We start from the raw sequence: 22,710 nt of genomic DNA on the forward strand, positions 1-22,710 counted from the left end.
CACAAGGGGAGAGGCCACAACAGTGAGAGGCCTGCGTACCGCCAAAAAAAAAAAAAAAAAAAAAAAAAAGCCCCACAAGTTTTGAAGAAGCAGAGCAAGAAGAACCTTCACAGAGGAAGTGATCTACGATTGGCTGCTGCATATCAGTCTCAGGCTTCTACCCGCAGCAATAGAACTGACAGCAAAGTCTATCCAGAAGTTTCACCTTTGGGGGGCTAGTTTTCTACAAGGGTTTTGTCAAAGGCCCTTGTAAACACTACTGATGAAAGAATTAGGTTGGGTTTAAACCGAAACACTGTGGCTAGGCAGAGTTGTTTCTTAGCTCAAGGTGGGGTTAAACATTTCTTCTCACACATGGCAGGGTATGATGCCAGGGGTAGCTTGGCAGCCCCAGGAAGCAAGCACCCCGTGCTGGCCGCCCACATAAGCCTGCTGGTCTCAAGGAGCCTTCAGACCAATAGCAGGCAAGAATCCGGGAAGATGGGGTGGTGTGCAGCAGAAAGCTGAGGGCTGACCTCCCTCCCACTCAGATGTGTGTCATCCTGACATATCTAGAATAGAGGGCCACAAGGCCAGACCCATACTAAGACCCGTACAAAGGCACTTCCCAAAATTTGATAGCAGAACTGACCACTACAGTACAGAAAAGTCAGGTGGTATATGCTGGTTAGTTTTACGTGTCAACTTGACTGAGCTATGGCTGCCCAGGTAGTTGGTCACACATTCTGGGTATGTCTGTGAGGGTGTTTCTGGAGGAGATTAATGTTTGAATCGGTAGACTGAATAAAGCAGATGGCCCTCCCCAGTGTGGGTTAGCCTCATCCAATTTGTTGAAAGCCTGAATAGAACAAAAAGGCAGAGGAAGAGAGAATTCCCTCTCTCCACCTGACTGTCTTTGAGCTGGGACACTGGTCTCATGCCTTCAGACTTGGACGAGTACTAGAACTCTCACCAGCAGTCTTCCCGGTTCTCAGGCCTTCAGACTCAGACTGGAGCACACCATCAGCTCTCCTGGGTCTGAACTGCTCAGCTTCCATAACCCTGTGAGCCAATTCCTCATGATAAATCTCTTCACACACACACACACACACACACACACACACACACACACACACCCCTTATTGGTTCTGTTTCCTTGGAGAACCCTCACTAATACATCAATATTTATTTTGTCATATGGACTGGAGTTTGTGTGTGTGTGTGTGTGTGTGTGTGTGTGTGTGTGTGTGTATGTGTGTGTATTTACTACATATTATAGATACAAGTGACCAAACCAGTGAGAATTAAACAGTGGGTGGTAATAAATGGAAATTAATGTATCTGCCATGGTGGAAAGGAATGTTAAATGCAGAGAATTTCAGCCACTATCCAATACAAGTATTCCAGAGGGAGAGGTTGAGATTCATTTTTTTCCGATAGAGATATCCTGTTACTCCAGCACCATTTGTTTAAAAGACGGTTCTTTCCTGATTAAGTCACTTTAGCACCTTGCTTTTTTTCCTTTTTAAGTCAGGTTTATTGCGGTATGATTTATACACAATAAAACGCACTTTTTAACTGTACAGTCTGATGAGTTTGGGCAAATGTACACTATAATTAAGATATAGAACATCTTCATCATCCCCCAAAGTTCCCTTATCCTCCCCCAACACCCAGCTCCGGGCAGCTACCAATCTGTTTTCTGTTCTATAGTTCTGCCCTTTCTAGAATGTCACATAAATGCAATTATACAGGAAGTAGCCTCTTGTATTTGGCTTCCTTCACTTGGGAAGATGCTTTTGAGATTTGTCCAAGTTGTTGCTTGTGTCATTGCTGGGCAGTACCCCACTATATGGATATACCACTATCTGTTTATCCATTTACCAACTGATGAACTTTGGAGTTAGCTCTCTTTTTTGGCTATTATGAAAAAAATTGATGTCAACTTTTTTTGCATACAGACTAGTTTTTTTTTTATGCTGAGACTTTCAAAAAGTCAAAAAGATTGTATTAAAAAATATCAAGCAGATTTTTAACCTCCTGGAAGGTTCTGTAAGATCCATAACAGTAGATGTTCTGTAATAAAGCTTAGGGACTCTATTTAAAGACCAAACTGACCATCAAAATATGATATACAAATCTTAGATTATCAATACTTTTTCAATTATAAAATTTTACGGGCTCAAGGGATTATAGCAAGTTTGCAGTACACAAGGTTAATAAACAAAAGTCAACCACTTTCCTATATATCAGCAATGAACAAGTGGAACTTGAAATTAAAAACACAATTCCATTTGTTAGCACCCCCCCAAAAGTAAAACACTTAGTATAAATCTAACAAAATATGTACAAGATCTATATGAGGAAAACTACAAAGTTCTGATGAATGAAATCATCAGAAGAACTAAGGAAATGAAGAGATATTCCATGTTCAAAGTGCTAAAGGATAGGAAGACTCAATATTGCCAAGATGTCCGTTCTTCCCAACTTAATCTATAGATTAATCCCAACCAAAATCCCAGCAAGTTATTTTGTGGATATCAACAAACTGTTTCTAAAGTTTATATGTAGGAGTCAAAGACCCAGAATAGCCAACACAATATTGAAGGAGAAGAACAAAGCTGGAAGATTGATGCTGCCCGACTTCAAGATTTACCATAAAGCTACAGTAATCAAAATGTTGTGGTATTGGCAAAAGAATGGAGAAGTAGATCACTGGAACCGAACAGATAGCTCGGAAATAGACCCCCATATAGTCAACTTATTTTTAACAAAGGAGCAAAGGCAATACAAGGGAGCAAAGACAGTCTGTTTCTGCAACAAATGGTACTGGAACAACTGGATATCATGTGTAAAGAAAAAAATTAAAAAAAAGAATCTAGACACAGACCTTCAAAAAAACTAACTCAAAATGGATAATAGACCTAAGTGTAAAATGCAAAACTATAAAACTCCTAGAAGGTAACACAGGAGATAACCTAAATGACCTTGCGTATTGTGATGCCTTTTAGATAAAACATCAAAGACAAAATCCATGAATGAAATAACTGTCCACACAAAGATCTGTACAAGAATGTTCATTGTGGCTTTACTCAAAATAGCTACAAACTGAAAAGAACCCAGAGGTCCATCAACAAGTGAATGAATAAACAAGCTGTGGTGTACTCATTCAGTGGAAAACTACTCAACGATAAAAAAAGAGTGAACCATGGACTCACACATCAGTACATGCAACAACATGGATGAATCCTGCAGATATTACACTAAACAAAAGTACCCAGACACAAAAGAGTACATACCACATGATTTCATTTATACAAAGGTTATAAAAGGCAAAAATAGTGACAGAAATCATAGACTGCAAAGGGACAGGAGGAAATCTGGGGGATGGAAATGTTCTATTATATTTTTGTAGTGGCAGTTACACAAGTAGATATATCTGTCCACAATCATGGAACTTTACACTTAAAATGTGTGCATTTTATTGCATGTAAATTATACCTCGATACATTTGATTTCAAGGGGAAGAAAATGTGAGCAGTCTTATTAAGCCAATCACCAGAAGCTAAAACTTTTCTCTTCAGCACAAACACTATGAACTAACCAGCTGTCACTGATTTCTACACAGGATGAAAACAGCAGCACTGAAGTCCTACACAGACATTTGGAGATCGGGAAGAAAAGGAAAGGAATTCTGAGGCCAAGTCCAGTCTCTGCTGAGTGGCCTGGGATAACTCTTTAAGTGTGAGTTTCAATTCCTCACCTATAAAACAAGAACAATCAAGGTCTTTCTGCTAACGGGAGCTACTGAGAGGATGAAAATGAGAACATACCAGCTAAGTACACAGACATTTGGAGATCGGGAAGAAAAGGAAAGGAATTCTGAGGCCAAGTCCAGTCTCTGCTGAGTGGCCTGGGATAACTCTTTAAGTGTGAGTTTCAATTCCTCACCTATAAAACAAGAACAATCAAGGTCTTTCTGCTAACGGGAGCTACTGAGAGGATGAAAATGAGAACATTTTAAGTGTTTTGTAAAATAGTAAAGCATGTTCTTCAGACTATCCCACTGGCCTTATTTATCTTTCTGTTTCATCCGGCCCTCAAATATTTGTATCATATAAATATAACATTATTCTTATTATTACTCATGCTTTCTACCAATAGCCAGTTATCAGCAAAGAAGAATGTTATGGTTTCAATGAATTTTATAATAATAACAATAGCTAATACGTTTTCCAAAGTGCTGTTATAGGCCTTGCATATCTTAACTTATTTAATCCTCACAGTAATTGCGATAAAGTTAGGGCAAAACAGGCAGGCAACTGACTCGAGTGTACGCACAGCTACAACTGCTCAGAGTCGGCCAGGCAACTGACCCGAGTGCACGCAGCTACAACTGCTCAGAGCTGGCATTTGAACAACTGATCTGAGAGCCTACCTTCCCAACCACTACAGTCTACCAGCCTCTACAGTAAATATTTAATGCAGAATTGGTTGGTTTTTCTAGACACTCAGATTTGTATTACCTTTATTTCTGAGAAAATTTGTTTTTCCTTGTCCAAAGAGCCAACTTCCGAGCATTAAATCAAGTGACATGACCTTCATTAAGAAGTCCAAGAATGTTTCAAGTTTTATTCATTTATGCTACTGGCAAAGAGACCAGAAACTACCTACTTCTTTTCCAGCTTTGCACAGGCAAATAATTCACTGAGGTTCTCAGCACTGTAGTCAGCAGAAATTTGGAAAGTTTGTTAGTGGTCGCAACGTTTACTCTCTGCACCCTGTATGGCCCAGCCCTGCAATTGATGCTTTGGTGTTGGATTAAAACCCCCACTGTAAGGTATATTTTCACTTCCGTGTCACCAGCACTGGGGGGTTATTTGCTTATAAAATTACTTCACTTGTGTTCGGTTAACCCTGAGAACGAAATCTGACAGTGTATCCAAATAAAAATAAGTAATAAATGGGCACGCTGATGAGAATGAAAGGTTGATGTCCGTCCCAGAAGACCTGAATGAAAACTGAGCCCAAACTTGGCCTTTGAAATAAAGTAACTTCCCACAGAGGTGGCCCACAGCACACTTGGCTATCTGCTCACGTTGGTGTCTTCGTCCCTCGTCTCTAAGCCCCCTCGGTACCTCACAAATAGGCAGGGTATTAGTGTAGGCACAGCAGTCCCATATTCCCAAACTAGATTTCAAGTTCTTAGGAGACAGGGATCATGTCTACTATATCTTCTGTATTCCTCGCAACACTCAAATATTTCTTGCATGGTATTTGACTCTGGAATCCAAATAACTCATTTCCCAGAGTTAAGTCAATTCAAAGAAATTATTTCAAGGGAAAATAGATAATAAATTTCACTATGATTCGCTTAAGAACCTGATTAGGGCTTTACCTTCAAATATATGCAGACCCTAACCCCTCTACTGCCCTACCTCCTGTGCACCGCGCCCCCCAGGCCACCACCAGCTCTCACCTGCGTTACTGCAACAGCGTCCGACTTGTTCTCCTGCCTCCGCTCTCCGGCCCATACTATCCCCTTTAAACCCAGTAGCCACGGTTATTCTGCTAAAAGTCAGATCATGTCATGGCTCTGCTCAAAACCCTCCAGTCTTTGGAGTCCAACAGCTTCCCATTTTTCCGGTCCTTACAGTGGCCCATGACAAGCCCTATATGACTGGGATCCCACGCTCTCACCCCCTTTACTCCCCATCACCGGCCCCACTCTAGCCACTATGGCCTCCTTGCTGTTCATCAGCTACACCAACCAGGCTCCCACTACCTGGCCTGCACACCCCCAGGGATCCTGTGGCTCAACCTGTCACCTCCTTCTGATCTACGCCTGAAGCTCACCTCATCGGTGAGGGCTTCCCTGATCCCTTCACACCCTGCATGCCCCAACCTCCGTACCTGGTTTTTCTCCACGTCATTTGTCATTACCTCCAATATTATATATTCACTGGTTTATGTGCTTATGGTCTATCTGCACTAGAATATCAACTTTAGAAGGGAGGTACTTGACCCTTCAAAGTCTGTCACAGTTGTAGCCTCAAGGCTATGAATAGTGCTTGGCATACAGTAGGTACTCTAAATAAAGAGTCGTTATGCTAACAAAAACAGATAAACATGACTGACCCTGAATTCATAATTTCTGAAACTGGGTGATAGGTAAAGAAGAGTTCATAGAACTATTATCTCTACTTTTTAAAAAATATTATTTATTTTTGGCTGTGCTGGGTCTTTGTTGCTGCGCGCGAGCTTTCCCTAGTTGTGGCAAGCGGGGGCTACTCTTTGTCGTGGTGCGCGGGCTTCTCGTTGCGGTGGCTTCTCTTGTTGCGGAGCACGGGCTCTAGGCGCGCGGGCTCAGTAGTTGTGGTTCTCGGGCTCTAGAGCGCAGGCTCAGTAGCTGTGGCGCACGGGCTTAGTTGCTCCGTGGCATGTGGGATCTTCGCAGGCCAGGGCTCAAACCCGTGTCCCCTGCATTGGCAGGCAGATTCTTAACCACCGCGCCACCAGAGAAGTCCCTATTATCTCTACTTTTGGATACAATTCCTTTATACAAGTTAAAAGAAAAGAAAAAGCTAAAGGAAGCACCAAATCTCTGATATGTGACCACAGGCAAGAGACAGGATACAGAGAACAATGACAATAATGGAGAGGAAATAAGAACAAGTAAAGTCTCCCTGATAAGAAAGACAGCCTGGTGAGTGACCTAGCTGCACACCAAACAGGCAAGAGTCTAGCCTCTTCTTTCATCAGAGTTGGAAGCTTACTGCTTTGTCTTTATTTTGATCAACATTATGCATGTATGCTAAAGGATTAAATTGTCCCAGGAGTTTACTACACACACAGTACCCAGTCCCTTTCTTTCTCACGACCCACCTCCATCTTTCTCTCTCATTCTTTTTTTTTTTTTTTTGCGGTACGCGGGCCTCTCACTGTTGTGGCCTCTCCGGTTGCGGAGCACAGGCTCCGGACGCGCAGGCTCGGCGGCCACGGCTCACGGGCCCAGCCGCGCCGCGGCACGTGGGATCCTCCCGGACCGGGGCACGAACCCGCATCCCCTGCGTCGGCAGGCGGACTCTCAACCACTGCGCCACCAGGGAAGCCCTCTCATTCTTATTAGCTGAATCTGCTGGTGTCACCACCTACCTCTAAGCAATAGCCCTGGGCGATAACCGATGGTTCGGCTTGAGCATCATCTACTGACTTCCCCAAACAGTGGCAGGCAGCGGGCAGAAAGGTAGTCTCTCTTTCCTCCCCTGGGCCCTCCAAACAACCATGCCCTTCTCATCTCCACGGCTCCTCCAGACAGGCATATCATCATTTTAATTAGAGCAATATTCGATGTTTGCGTATATTATTATCATTGCACAAAGGCTATTCACAGCTGAGCCTTGCAGTACACCGTAATTATCTATCTTTCCTGCACAACGGCTTATTTTCCCTGGAACTAGTTAATAGTCTTGTGTTTTCGCTTGCTTTGCTTTCTGTGTACTCAATCACTAATACAGCCCCAACTCTGCCAACTGCTTAATCTCCTCTCCAGATGTTCCAGAGCATCAGGTGCCCCACCAATTTCACATTCCCCAAAAAATCTCTTTGAGGAAACTTCGAGGCTCAGGTCACAAGATACCTGCTCTCATGCCTGGTCCCTGGCCTGGCTGGCATCCTAGCCTCTCCATCTCATCCAGCAGATTCTTTTCACCTCTCCTCTGAGGCTAACCCTGTCTCCTCTAGCCTGTCTTTCCAGATTCAACACCTCATTTTGGGAGAGTATGCCTGCCAGTCACTTCTTTAAAATACATGAGACAAATCTTTGAAGCATTTGTGAAAATATCTTTATTATACCCTCCTTTGCCTGAGTTTAGAATTCAAGGTGGAAAATATTTTCTTTCAGAATTTTGAAAGTAATGCTCTCTTGTCTCCCAGCTTCCAATGTTCCTAAAGATGGGTTCGGAGCCATTCTGCTTCATCCCTTGATGACCTGTTGGTGGCCTGTCTTTATTCTTTCTCAGAAGCTAGCATGATCTTTTTTGTCCAGAGTTCTGAAATCTCACAACAACGTGTCTCGGAGTGAGTGTGCACGTCTCTCTCTCCATGTGAACTCTCACTATTCAAATTCTGAAACAGCTTCAGATGCACTTCCAAATAAACCTGCTTTCCAGACTCTTACTAGTCACTACCAGAAACTCGGTATCCCTCCCTCCCTATACAAAAGAGTGTGGGGGAGCACCCCACACTCTGAACATCCAAATTGGAAACTGAATAGACAGGTAGGTGAAGGACACCTGCATTTTCATCCGTGGTGCCGGTCACTCAGTGGGCCCCTTCAGCGCAGAAAGTTTTGGTTCTAGGATTTCCCTTATCATTTTGTGGACGATTTTATCCCATTTTATTTCTTGCTGAAACTGTTATTACTCAGCTGTCAACTGCCTAATCTGATGCTTTAATTTTCTTTTTTCTCTCATTTTCCACCTCTGTTTTTCTGTTCTATTTCCTGAGCTCTCAACCTTTTCATCTACTAAGTTTTTTTATTTCTTCCACTGTATTTTTTATATCCATGAGTTATCTTTTTGGATTTCTGAATGCTCCTGTAAAAAAAAAAGAGCATCCTGTTCTTGCCTCTTGCACATGCAAGATCTTATCTCCGTGTGTGTATTAGTGACAGTGTATGCTTTTTAAGTGTGCTTCCTGCACACTCTCTATGGCTTCCAAGTGTGTGTTATGACCTCTGTCTTCCAAATCAGAGGTGTCTTCACTTGTCTTTGGTTGTCTACTCCTGTTTAAGGGGTAGGGGGTTACAAGAACTTGGAAGCTCTGGACCCTAGAAAGGGGTTATTAATTATGAGCTTCATTAGTGAGTGATCCAACTGGGCCTCCTCACTGTGGACCCCCTGATGTCACTATTTTTAGGTCCTTTCTCAGGCTACTCACTTTCCCCAAAGACTCTTCCATTCTCCTTCCTGTAAGGAAAAGTACCAACTGATAGTGTTCTGGGAGCCAAGCAGGCTCCATCCCCTTCATCCTCTTGGGTTTAGTACAGCAGTCCAGCCCCTCTGCCCCACTCAGCTGCACCAGGTGCTTCCTATTCCTCTTTGAAATACTTTTAAAGTTCTCTAAACAGTTACAGAAACCACCACCTTGGTTAACTACAGGAAGTATTGAGTTACTGAGTCAGTTATCATTAAGCACATGTGTTGGCAAATGACTGGAGAACCATCAGCCCCGGATGCAGCCACAGACCCACTAAGTAAGCGTGAAACTAACCACTACTTTCTGAAGAAAAAGATAAAGAAACAATCTAAAAATTGAAACTAAAGATGTAAGTTTAAAAAAAATTATAAACTAGCAGCATTTGTTTCAGTATTATCAATAACCATCTCTTATCCAGGAATGGCACTTCAGCCTTGAGACCCTTCTAGAATAGAATCACCCACTAGCCTTGGTGACTGTATGGTAACGACAGTAAACTGCATTTCCACTGTCAGCCATCCAACATGCTTCTCTTCTGCCATCTGTCCCTTTCCGGCTGGATTTCCCAGGATTCCGTCCCCGGACACATTCTCTCTCTCCAAGAGCACATCTCATCCAGGATGGCCCACAAATACTGCAAATTCTACAAGTCTAAAAATCAAATGCATTTTAGCCCCTCCCTTCTCCAAACCTGCTCCAGTATTCCTTATCTCAGGTACCAGCCCCGTCCTCAGCACCCAAGTGAGAAACCTTGGTTACTTTTGCCTTTTTCTTTTCCCTTTCACCACATCCCACAGAGTGCCATCGCACTGTGGATTCTCCTGCTTGTTTCAAGCTGACGCCCTTCTCAACTCTCAGCCACTGTCCTGACCCACACTCTCTTCAAATGTACCCAACTCAGTCTCCACCTCCTGATACCCTGGCTCTATCCTCTGTTCTCACTAGCGTTACTCTTCTAAAACGCATCTCTCACAGCCCACCCAAAACCTTGACTACTCCTCACCAAAAGGATAGAAGTCCAAACTCCCCGGCACAGCATTCAAGGCCCTTTGGTCAGAAACCCCTTTCTGGTCTTAGCCTCCATTTCAGTCCTCAAACCCCATCCCACAATGAGCTCAGGCACTCACTGCTCCCTCCCCCCAAACGTCCCATTCACTTCCACGCCTCCACATACCCTGCTGCCTCCACTTGGAATGTTCTCCCCAAACTTCACTCGTCTCTCAAGGTCCAACTCATATGTCATCTCCACTATGGGAAACTTCTACAACACCAAGAAACAAGTTTAGCTGCTCCCTCTGTCTTCACACTTTGTAAACACCTAGATGACAGCACTAATCACATGGTATTATAGTCAGGTTAATCATATTACCAGCATCTAGCCCAACGTAGCATCTTACAAATGATGAGAGGCTCAACGTTTGCTCAGATAATGAAGTAGGTGCACACTGAGTAACAGTGAACAGTACACCGCTGGCCTGAAAATAACAGCCCAAAGTCTTATAAACCATCTGGCAAGAAAACTAAACATCCATGCATGTCCATGCAGGCACTCTCTAAATTCTCAGTAGCGCTACCTTCAGGTAACACTTTCCTTGGTGTCAGCTGACACTTTGGTGGTAATCATGTTGCAATATATGTGTATCAAATCAACACTTTGCACATCTTAAACTTATACGACGTTAATCAATTATACTTCAATTTCTAAGTTTTCCCGGACTTCCCTGGTGGCGCAGTGGTTAAGAATCCCCCTGCCGATGCAGGGGACACGGGTTCGAGCCCCGGTCGGGGAAGATCCCACATGCTGCGGAGCAACTAAGCCCGTGCACCACAACTACTGAGCCTGCGCTCTACAGCCTGCGAGCCACAACTACTGAGCCCACGTGCCACAACTACTGAAGCCCACGCGCCACAACTACTGAAGCCTGCACGGCTACAGCCTGTGCTCCGCAACTAGAGAAGCCACCGCAATGAGAAGCCCGCGCACCACAATGAAGAGTGCTCGCTGCAACTAGAGTAAGCCGGCACGCAGTAACGAAGGCCCAAGGCAGACAAATAAATAAATAAATAAAATTGCCACCTCTCAAACCACTAAGAAAAAAAAAAAGTTTTCCTAATATCTCCTTTTTCACACTGACACCAGCCCTGAGTCACCTTCCCAAAGCCAGGTGTTCACAGAGAAGGGCTAAACTGTGTCCTGGTTTGGGGGCAGGTGACGACCAGCTGAACTGTTTCCCAGCTGCCCCCTGCCCGGACCCACACGTGTGGGGACAGTACCCTTAAAGATGCGCTCGCATCCGCTCTGCCCCCAACCCACATAGTCATTCATCCCGGGCCTCCTGAGTCTCTCCGGCGTCGAATTATAACATAAATAATTCAATAATCACGGGAACACTATGGCTTGTCGTGCTCCGCGCCAGACGGAACCTCGGCTCCAGCCAACGACTTGCGGGACATGTCTTGGTGGCTAGGAGCCCAAATGGAAGCTATAAGTCCTACTGTTAGCGACTAATACATGACTTCCTTTCGCTGCTTCTGGAGCAAAGGGTCATTCGAGTGGTACTCTTCCAGGACGCGCCCGCATCCGCCGGGTCTGCAGTCACAGGTCCGCGGTCAGCGGGACGGGGAAGTGCCCGTGGCCTCGGGCGAGCCAGGGCACCGGGGCGGGGGTTCCCCCCCCTGCACGAGGCTGGTGGAGGGACCCGTGCGACCGGGCGTCCACTCTCGGTCCTCGCGCACGGAGACCCCCCCGAGGGCTCCCTGGAACCCCGCGCGCCTGCTCCTCCCTCCACACTCCCAACCAGCCCATGGGGGAAGCTGACAAGCGTGCAAGGAAGATCCCACCCCCCGCCGCCGCCGCCCCTGCAGGGCAGATGCCGGGCGGCCAGAAACGGGCGGGGACCAGCACCGACGGCGGCAGCTGACCACAGCCGCGAGCCCCACCGCGGATGGGCGGCGCGCCGGGCGCCCCACGCCCCGTCCAGGTCTCCCTCATCCCCACAGGACCGGGGCTCAGAGACGGTGCGAGCCCGGCCAAGGTCACACAGCGACGGCGCGGGGGCTCGGCCCGGAGCCGCGCCGGCCCCGCCCGGGCGGCTGAGGGGGCAGGACCCGCCGCGCCGCCGGGACCCCCGCCCCGCGCCCCTCGCCTCACCTCACCTCACCGCGCGCCCCTCATCCCGCCCCGCGTCCCTCGCATCACCTCGCGCGCCCCTCGCCTCATCTCCCCTCACCTCACCTCTCGCTGCCGCTCGCGCATCCACCGCCTCGCGAACAGCGGACCCTCTCCAGGCCGCCCCTCCACCGGCCCCGCCCCTCGCCCCTCTTCTCGCGAGAAATCGCGGTCCACGGAGAGGCCACGGAGGCCGAGGATCACCCCCTCAGTGCGCCTGCGCCCTCCGCGCCTCCCCGGGCCTCCCCAACCAGTGCCATGTGGCGCCGTATTTACGGCCGGGAGCGGCCCCGCCCCCGGCCTCGGGGAGCCCCGCCCCCTCCCAGCGGCCAAGCCTGTGCTGCCAGTCGCCCGAGGCCAGCGAGGCTTTGCAGCCTCTCGGGTCCGGCAGGCCAGCACTTAGGCAGCACCTGCTGTCTACAGGACCCGTTCGCGAGCACCGACTGCCTGCTGAGGATCCTGCTGCTGGGCCCTGTGTGGCCTTGGGCAAGTGACTGAACCTCTCTGAGGTTGTGTCCAAGTCCATCAGTAGGGTCGTGGCTAGTGACACCAGATGAGAGGGTGCGCGTAAAGCGCTGAGCAAGATGCCTGATGCATCGTCAGCACTCCCATCGTGGTTCTTACTGATTTTTTAAATTGTGGTAAAATACCCATAACGTATTGCCATCTTAACCATTTTTAAGTGTGCCGAGGGGCATTAAGTACATTCACATTTTGCGCAGCCGTTTCCACTGTTTGTCCACAGAACTTTTTCTGTCAGTGAAGTTGTTCATGGTTCCTCCCAGTGGGTGGGCTCCTTCCGAGGGAAAGCTAACAAGGGCCATGAGGAAATTTCAGTTGTGATTGAACTGTTCTGTATCTTGATTGTGGTGTTGGTGGTGGTTACATGACTGTATATGTTTGTCAAAACTCCCAAAACTCTACACTCAAAAGGATGCATTTTGCTTATATATAAATTATACCTCCATTAAAAAAAAACTTTTAAAACGTAATTTCCTCCAGCCAAGATTTTGCTAATTATGAAGAAGTGGTGCATAATGAAGATGAACTCATTTACCCAGAGGACTGCATTCAGAGGTGCTCAATTAATGTTTCCACTAGGCCAGCAATTCCCAACGTATCCCCTGAAATGGGGGCCTGCAGAGAAGGTTCTGGGTGCCCCCTTGATAAGATGAAAGGGTTCTCTGGTCAAATAAGAGCAGGGCACAGGAAATAAAGTTTTAAATGTTTAATTGCAGCCAGACTTCTCAGACCCTTTGCCAGGATAAAGCATGTTGTGAACTGTAATGAATTTCCCCCTGAATTCCACAGGCCCAGGCCCTGGGGGTGTTGGTAAAGCCTTCTTTGAATTAAGGAGATGTTCAGGTGCCCAGGAGCCAGAATCTCACACTGCAGAAGCCTTCTTGGGAATGTGAACAGAGCACCAAGGTTGTTTGGGTGTGTGCCAGGACTCAGGGTCAGGAAGCTGGGTGAGGGTCTCAGCTGACTGGACCTGGAGCTGAGATAAACACCACCCTTCCCTGGGAGTGGGGAGAAGGAAGGCAGAGCAAGTTCAGAATGGGGCCAGGCCCCCTTTTGGGGTGATGAAATGTTTTAGAAACAGATAGAGTTGGTGGTTGCACAACACTGTGAAAGTACTAAATGCCACTGACGTGTTCACTTTAAAAGGGTTGGTTTTATCTTAAGTCAATTTCACCTCGATTAAAAGAAAAACCAGTTCTTACATTAACAACCTACATTTTTACTTACCCTCTCTGAAATAGCTACATATTACCTCCTCATTTACCCAGAGGGTAGCCTAGGCTCAGTGAAGTTAACCAACTAGCCATGTGAAAGTACTAAATGCCACTGACGTGTTCACTTTAAAAGGGTTGGTTTTATCTTAAGTCAATTTCACCTCGATTAAAAGAAAAACCAGTTCTTACATTAACAACCTACATTTTTACTTACCCTCTCTGAAATAGCTACATATTACCTCCTCATTTACCCAGAGGGTAGCCTAGGCTCAGTGAAGTTAACCAACTAGCCATGTGAAAGTACTAAATGCCACTGACGTGTTCACTTTAAAAGGGTTGGTTTTATCTTAAGTCAATTTCACCTCGATTAAAAGAAAAACCAGTTCTTACATTAACAACCTACATTTTTACTTACCCTCTCTGAAATAGCTACATATTACCTCCTCATTTACCCAGAGGGTAGCCTAGGCTCAGTGAAGTTAACCAACTAGCCAAAGACACACAGCTGCGTAAGTGACAGAGTTGGGACTGGAAGCCAAATTTGGGGCTCCAGAGCCCGAGCTCCACTGCACCCCAGTGACCCCCTTGACGAAAGGGCACCTGCTGTGAGGGATTTGTGAGCAGACCAGCTCCTGTCCACTGTGACTTTCGACTCCCCTCTTCCAGTCCCCTCTTTGGATGGATGTTTATTTCTCTCTCAGGTTAAAGTCTGGTGGTAGGATGTAATAACAATGCTGAGAGACATCTCTGCTCCCTGAGGATCCAGTCTCCTTCCAACTTCCCACTCCATCCTCCGTAGGGTGTGGCCTCTGCCCTCATGGCCCCAAGACGGTGGCTCAGTTCCAACCATCACAGTCAAATTCCAGGCAGCAGGACTGAGGAAGTGAAGAAGAAAAGAGGTAAGAGGAACATGCTTATTATCCCTTATGATAAAGAGTCCTGGAAGCAGCCACCTCTGGTTTATATCCCGTTGATCAGAACTGAGTCATGGGGCCATACACAGCTGCAAAGAAAGCTGGGAGACAGAGTATTTTGGGAGCTGTGGCCAGCTAAAAGTTGGGGTTCTATTATCACAGAAGAAAGAGAGCAGATAAAAGGGAGCAGTCAGCAATTTCTGCCCTTCCCAGGCTCTGAGGCCAGGACAGGAAAGCAGAAGGCGTCTCTCCCCACTGTGGCCTCGGCACTTCCCTCCAGGTGAGGGAAGTGGGCAGTGGACGGTGCCCACACAGCAGATCTGCAGAAAGCAGCCGGCAGAGGCCCTGCAGATAAATGGGACCCACGTTTCCACCCCCACACACTCCTCCAGAGAGGAAAACATGGCTTCGAGGAAGCCCCTGACATGTCTTCCTTGACAGCAGGCATTACGAGGAGGTGGCCAGGCCACGGCCTTCTGGGTGCAGTTCACACACTCGTGGGGTGCCTGCCACGTGCCAGGCGCACACAAGGGCAAAGAAGCCCCACCTCCCACTAGCGCCACGAGACAGGAAGGCCGCCACCTCCCTTCCGTGACCTGCTCCGCCCAGGGTGGCTCCTGCCACCAGGGGGTGTGGCTGACCCCACGACCTCCAAACAAGGCGGCTCCTGAAAGTGAGGGATGAGGCCACCAGTTTGAAAACTGCCTCAAGTGCCAAAAGCACAACCAAAGAAGGTGACGGGCCAGCTCACACAGGGTGGCGCGCAGAGATTTTCTGGTTGTGTGTTTTGATTTTTTTTTTTTTTCCGTCTTGAAAAAATGACTGAAGCTCAGTCAATGCTAATGCAAATGGAACCTCTACTTTTGGGTTCCCCATTTACATGGCTGGTTTCATGTACCCTGACAATTCTATCTCGTTCCCAACACTTAGCAGCATTTTCCTGTCTGCATTCCTGGGGTGTTGAGAGGGCCCTGAGATCGCAGTGGGGGATGGGAGAGCGTTCCGGTGTTTCCCTGGGAGCCCCTGTGTGCGGTGACCAGTGTCCCTCTTCAGGCTGGCCAGGGCTCGTGGAGCAAGGGCGTTAACTGTGCGCATGAACCCGGCCAGGCCCGCGGTATCCAGATGCTTGGTCGGATGCCAGTCTACATGTTGCTGGGAAGGTATTTTGTAGATGAGATCAACTTTCAAATCGGTAGACTTTGAGGGCAGCAGATGACCCTCCATGATGTGGGTGGGCCTCATGCAATCAGCTGGATGGGGAAAGAGGAACAAGCCGGAGGTCCCCGGGGGAGCCCCTGAGGAGGGAACTCTGCTGCGGCTGGCCTTCGTACTCCAGGCTGCGGCGTCAGCTCTCCCCTGGGTCCCCCGCCAGCCCTGCGGATTTCAGACCCGCCTCCTCCTACAACCCTGTGAGCCGGTTTCCTCAGGTGCATCTCAGTCTCTCTCTCTCTTTCCCTCCCTGTTTTGTGTCCACGCACGCACACACACACACACACACACACACACACCCCTTCGGTTCTCTTTCTCTGGAGAACCTCAGCTATTACCTGGGGGTTGGAACAGTCTTCCCTGCCTCTCACCGGCAGCCACCCCAGTGGCTTCCGCAGCCTGAGCCTGACCTGCGGGGCGATACCCTGGTGTCCCAGCCCGTAGAGAATGTGCTCCCAGAGCAGAAACCATGGCGTGGGGTGATCCTGGGAAGAGCGCCCATGACCGGGAATGACCCCAGGAAAGGCCTGAGGCCTTTGGGAAGGCTTCCCTCTGCTGAAGGGGGCTGGCGAGACAGTTGTGAGGCAGCTGCGGGATGGGGTGCAGAGGGCCGCAGGGGGCTGGCCTTGGGGCGGGCTGCCCCCGAAGCGTCCCTGCCAGAGCCCCTGTCTCTCAAATGCCAGCTTCGGGGCAGAGAGACCCCGGTACCCAAGATTATCCTCCGCAGCCTGCTCTGCCTGCCGCCGTCTTTACACTGGTCTTCCTGGCCTCGTGGCGCTGCCGGCCCGGTGCTTGCAGGGGTGGCTGGGGGGCAGTGGGCTGTGACGTCGGCCTCCGCTGTCTGTAGACCCCGGGGGAGATGGGAGGAGCTTAGAGCAAAGCCAGCGTCCCAGTTAGGCTGGCTGGCTGGTCCCTGCCTGGGGTGGACGCCCGGGCCTCGGGCCTCAGTCTCCCGCCAGGCTCAGTTCAAGCCCGGTGTGGGCTCCTGCCCCTTCCAGCCCTGCCCACGGCCCGGCAACCTTCTGGGCCCTGTGGGCCTTCACATTCCCGACCTGGGGCCTGGCTTCTGAGTCTGTCCTGGCCTTTGCTCCTCTCGTGACACCAGGCCTGTCCCCCAGGACCCCTTCAGCCAAGGTCTCCACTATGGTGAACACATGCCGTTAGGACGAGGGACTCCTTGTGGACTATTTCCCATCGCTCACGTTTAAAGAAACGTTGTTTAAATCAGCTATGCACAGTTGGCTGTTACTCACCCTACTCTGGTCTGGGAGCTTCTGGCCACAACCTTTGTAAACACCTTTGACACCGTTTCCCCAAGAACCCTTAAAAAGGAGGGCATAAAATGGGAGACTCTTAACCTTTTCTGAAACAGTAACATAAAGGAATGGCTTAAAGGTACAGCCAGAGGGACCGGGGTTAGACTTAAGGAAGAACTTCCCGCACAGGGCCAGCAATTCCTGGTGGTCTTTAAGCAGAATGTTGATTTATACACATCCTTATAGACAGCTTGGTTGTATGCTGGGTCGGTAGTGAGAAAATGGTGCCACGATGTCAGAGGGAGTTTCCTATTCCCGGAAATGATTCAGGCGACGCGGGCCTCATAAGCTGGGGTGAGGATGACATGAACGTGGGTGCTAATGTGACTTAAACCATCACTGGGATTGATCAGACACCCAGACAGATGGGTGTTCTTGCTTCAAGATACGAAAACAGGACAATAAAAGAAGGGGGAAGAGGAAGAAATGGAGGGCCATTGGCACAGCGACAAACATGTGTCTCGTGTTTTAAGGTTAACACGCAGGACACCCAATATTATGGTAAACTCGTAATTTCATGATAGGGCTAGCAAATTTGGAAAATTACAAATCTGCTAGGAGGAGGTTTGGCTAGAAGTTAAATAAAACCAGCAACCTGCTTTTGAGTGAAAGAACAAGGATGCATGATTTTCATCACGTTCTAGACCTGTGCTGTCCGCTTAAGTAGGCAGTGGCCAAAAAGGCCACCGCGGCAAGCTAAGTCATGTGGGGGCACACGCACCGCTGCCCTTCCCGTGACAGACGGGAGGATGTGCGACGAGCGCTCATGTCTGAGGGACGCGGGGACTGCTGCCTCAGCCTCCTCAGCAGAAGGGGCGTGCCGTGTCGCTCGACTCTGAGTCACAGGGGCGTGCTGTACACCACCTCAGGTGAGGAGACGTGTGGTGAGCTGTCACGCCTGGAGTACGCGCGCACTGCTGTCACAGCTCCACCGTTGACAGGAGTGTGGTGAGCAGTTACCCGTGAGGTCCGCGGGCATATACCATGCAGCCTCCACAAACGAGGAGACACGTGGTGACTGGTCGTGACGAAGGGACATGTACACTGATATCACAGGCTCGCAGTTTAAGGGGAGTGTGGTATCAGACAATTCTGAGATAGATATGCATGCTGTAGCAGACTCCTCAGGTGAGGAGACACATGCTGACTGGTCAATCTGAGGGAAATGTACACTGTTGTCACAGCCTTCACGCGTGAAGGTGCCAGTGGTGTCAGTCTGTCTGAGGTAAATGTGCATACCGTCACAGCCTCCTCAGGTGAAGAAACTTTTTTTTTTTTTTTTTGGCGGTACGCGGGCCTCTCACAGCCGCGGCCCCTCCCGTTGCGCAGCGCAGGCTCCGGACGCGCAGGCGCAGCGGCCATGGCTCACGGGCCCAGCCGCTCCGCGGCACGTGGGATCCTCCCGGACCGGGGCGCGAACCCGCGTCCCCTGCGTCGGCGGGCGGACTCCCAACCACTGCGCCACCAGGGAAGCCCAAGAAACCTTTTATATTCATCAGGTCTGAGGTAAATGTGCATGCTGTTCACAGCCTCCTCAGGTGAGGGAAACTGTGGTATCGGTCCGACTAAGGTAGATGTGCAAGTTCTCTTAGCCTCCTCAACCACACATGGTGACTGGTCACATGTGAAGAACATGTGCAATTCTCTCACAGCCTCCTCAGGTGAGAACACATGTGGTGACTGGTCAGGTCTGAGGTAAATAAATGTACATGCTGCAACCGACTCCTTGGGTGAAGAAGCCTTTTATATCCCTCAGTTGTGAGGTAAATGTGCATACTGTCACAGCCTCCTTAAGTGAGGAAACACGTAGTGACTCATCGTGTGTGAGCTATGTGCAATGCTGTAACAGCCTCAGCAGGTGAGGAATCTTTTGACATGGGTCACGTCTGAGGTAAATGTGCATGTTCTTTCAGTCTCCTCAACTGAGGAGACACTTAGTGACTGGTCCCGTTTGAGGAACACATCCTATTCATTAATAGGTGAGTGGACCTGTGGTATAGTGCCTATCTGAGGTAAATGTGCATACTGTCACAGACTCCTCAGATGAGGAGACGCCTGGTGACTGGGCACATTTGAGGGATAGGTGCACTGCTCGCATAGCCTCCTCAGGTGAAAAGCCTTTTATATCAGTGAGGGCTGAGGTAAAAGTGCATGTTGTTCACAGCCTCCTCAGGTGAGGGAACCTGTGGTATCAGTCCGTCTAAGGTAAATGTACAAGCTCTCTCAGTCTCCTCAAGTGAGGAGACACGAGGTGACTGATTACGTGTGAGGACTCAGTACTAACCTCCTCGGGTAAGGGGACCTGTGGTGAGTGGGCACATTTGAGGGATATGTGCACCGCTCTGACTGCCTCCTCGGGTGAAAAGCCTTTCGTATCGGTCAGGTCTGAGGTAAAGGTGCAAGCCCTCTCAGCTTGCTTAAGTGAGGACACACGTGGTGATTGGTCACGTGTGAGGAACATGTGTAATTCAGTTATAGCCTCCTCAGGTGAGGAGAGCTGTGGTATCGGTCGTATCTGAGGTCAAGGTGCATGCAGTGACAGACTCCTCAGGTCAAGAAGCCGTTTATATCTATGAGGTCTGGGGTAAACGTGCATACTGTCACAGCCTCCTCAAGTGAGGAGACCTGTGGTAACTGGTCACGTTGTTTTAGAACACTTGCTATTCAGTAATAGCCTTCTCAGATGAGGGGACCTGTAGTAACAGTAATGTTTGAGGTAAATACGCATGCTGTCACAGAATCCAGAGGTGAGGAGAAGTGTGGTGACCGGTCAGTTCTGAGGTAAATATGCATGCTGTCACAGAATCCAGAGGTGAGGAGAAGTGTGGTGACCGGTCAGTTCTGAGGTAAATGTGCATGCTGTCACAGAATCCAGAGGTGAGGAGAAGTGTGGTGACTGGTCAGTTCTGAGGTAAATACGCATGCTGTCAAAGAATCCAGAGGTGAGGAGAGGTGTGGTGACCGGTCAGTTCTGAGGTAAATGTGCATGCTGTCACAGAATCCAGAGGTGAGGAGAGGTGTGGTGACTGGTCAGTTCTGAGGTAAATACGCATGCTGTCAAAGAATCCAGAGGTGAGGAGAGGTGTGGTGACTGGTCAGTTCTGAGGTAAATGTGCATGCTGTCACAGACTTCTCAGGTGAGGAGTCATGTTCTGAATGGTCACATTTGAGGGATATGTGCACTGTTCTCACAGCCTCCTCAGGTGAAAAGCCTTTTATATCAGTTAGGTATGAGGTAAATGTGCATGCTGCCACAGCCTCCTCAAGGGGGGAGACAAGTGGTGCCTCGTCATATGTGTCCGTGCTGTGACAATCTCGAGTAGGAGACACAGTTGACCCGTCACGTGTGAGCTACTCCTGCAATACTGTAGCAGCCTGCTCAGGTGAGGAGATGTATGGTGACTGGTCATGTCTGAGAGTCACGTGCAATGCTGTAACAGTCGCTTCAAGTGAGGAAGCTTTTCGTAAAGGTCCCGTCTGAGGTGAATGTGCATGCTGTCACAGCTTCCTCAGGCGAGGGGTCTTTGGTATGGGTCCATCTGAGATAAATGTACACACTCTCTCAGATTCCTCAAGTGAGGCCCAACGTGGTGACGGGTCATGTTTGAAGAACATGTGCGATTCTGTCACAGCCTCCTTAGGTGAGGAGAACGTGGTGACTAGTCACGTTTCAGGAACACGTCCAATTCAGTAACAGCCTCCTCAAGTTATGGGACCTGTGGTATTGGTAAAGTGCAGGCTCTCTCAGCTTCTTGAAGTGAGGAGACACCTGGTGATTGGTCACATTTGAGGAACACGTGCATTTCAGTAATAGCCTCAGGTGAGGGGAACTGTGGTAACGGTCCTATCTGAGGTAAATGTGCATGCTGTCTCAGGTCCTCCTGTGAGGAGACACGAGGTGACTGGGCACATTTGAGGGATATGTGCACTGCTCTCACAGCCTCCTCAGGTGAAAAGCCTTCTATATCGGTCAGGTCTGAGGTAAAGGTGCATGCTGCCACGGCCTCGTTCAGTGAGGAGACACTGGTGACTCGTCACGTGGTATCTGCACAGGCGATGCTGTTAACAGCCTCCTCAGGTGAGGAGACTTACGTTCACTGGTCATGTCTGAGAATCATGTGCAATGCTGTAACAGTCTCCTCAGGTGAGGACGCTTTTGATATCTGTCACTTCTGAGGTAAATGTGCCTGCTGTTCACAGCCTCCTCAGGTGAGGGAACCTGTGGTATCAGTCCGTCTAAGGTAAATGTACAAGCTCTCTCAGTCTCCTCAAGTGAGGAGACACGAGGTGACTGATTACGTGTGAGGACTCAGTAGTAACCTCCTCGGGTAAGGGGACCTGTGGTGAGTGGGCACATTTGAGGGATATGTGCACCGCTCTGACTGCCTCCTCGGGTGAAAAGCCTTTCGTATCGGTCAGCTCTGAGGTAAAGGTGCATGCTGCCACAGCCTCCTTAAGTGAGGAGACACTGGTGACTCGTCACATGTGACCTACACAGGCGATGCTGTAACAGCCTCCTCAGGTGAGGAGACATGTTGACTGGTCATGTCTGAGACCCATGTGCGATGATGTAACAGCCTCATCAAGTGAGGAAACTTTTGATATCTGTCACCTCTGAGGTAAATGTGCAGGCTCTCTCAGCCTCCTCAGGTGAGGAGACACGTGGTGACTGGTCATGTGTGAGGAACACATACAATTCAGTTAATAGCCTCCTCAAGTGAGGAGAGCTGTGGTATCGGTCGTATCTGAGGTAAAGGTGCCTGCTGTGACAGACTCCTCCGGTGAAGAAGCCGTTTATATCCGTCACGTCTGGGGTAAACGTGCATACCGTCACAGCCTCCTTAAGTAGGAGACACAGTTGACTCGTCACGCGTGAGCTACTCCTACAATACCGTAACAGCCTTGTCAGGTGAGGAGACGTATGGTGACTGGTCACGTCTGAGAGTCACGTGCAACGCCGTAACGGCTTCGTCAGGTGAAGAAGCTTTTGATATCGGTCACGTCTGAGGTACCCATGGCTGCTGTCATACCCTCCTCAAATGAGGAAACACGTGGTGACTGGTCACTTCTGAAGGACACGTGCATGCTGTCACAGCCTCCTTAGGTGATGGGTCCTGTGGTGTCGGTCACGTCTGAGCTACAGCTGCATTCTGTCCCAGCCTTTCCAGGTGAGAAGACTTTTGTTAAGGGGTCACGTCTGTGGGCACACTCGCTGCTGTCACCACCTTCACAGGTGAAGGGTTGTGTCGTATCCGTCACGTCTGATGGACGGGTGGCTGGTGTCACACCACCTCAGGTGAGGGGACGTTGCTGAACTGTCACGTTTGAGGTACTCATGCACCGCTGGCGCGGCTCCAGTGGTGAGGGACGTGTGGTATCAGACATAGCTGAGGTACGCGTGGTGACTG

At 49.1% G+C, this 22,710-nt stretch overlaps 1 protein-coding gene across 1 annotated transcript in view; it reads right to left on the bottom strand.

Moving 5' to 3' along the window:
- Positions 1 to 12,256, bottom strand: part of LOC129392717 (carbohydrate sulfotransferase 12-like) — an 18,230-nt gene extending 5,974 nt beyond the window's left edge. Inside the window, exon 1 of the mRNA XM_055089762.1 lies at positions 12,194 to 12,256. The gene's annotated coding sequence lies outside the window, so the exon portion shown is untranslated. The remainder of the gene's footprint in view (positions 1 to 12,193) is intronic.
- Between the last annotated feature and the right edge of the window lie 10,454 nt (positions 12,257 to 22,710).

The sequence above is a fragment of the Physeter macrocephalus genome, chromosome 14 (genome assembly GCF_002837175.3).
Source record: "Physeter macrocephalus isolate SW-GA chromosome 14, ASM283717v5, whole genome shotgun sequence".
Classification (NCBI taxonomy): domain Eukaryota; kingdom Metazoa; phylum Chordata; class Mammalia; order Artiodactyla; family Physeteridae; genus Physeter; species Physeter macrocephalus.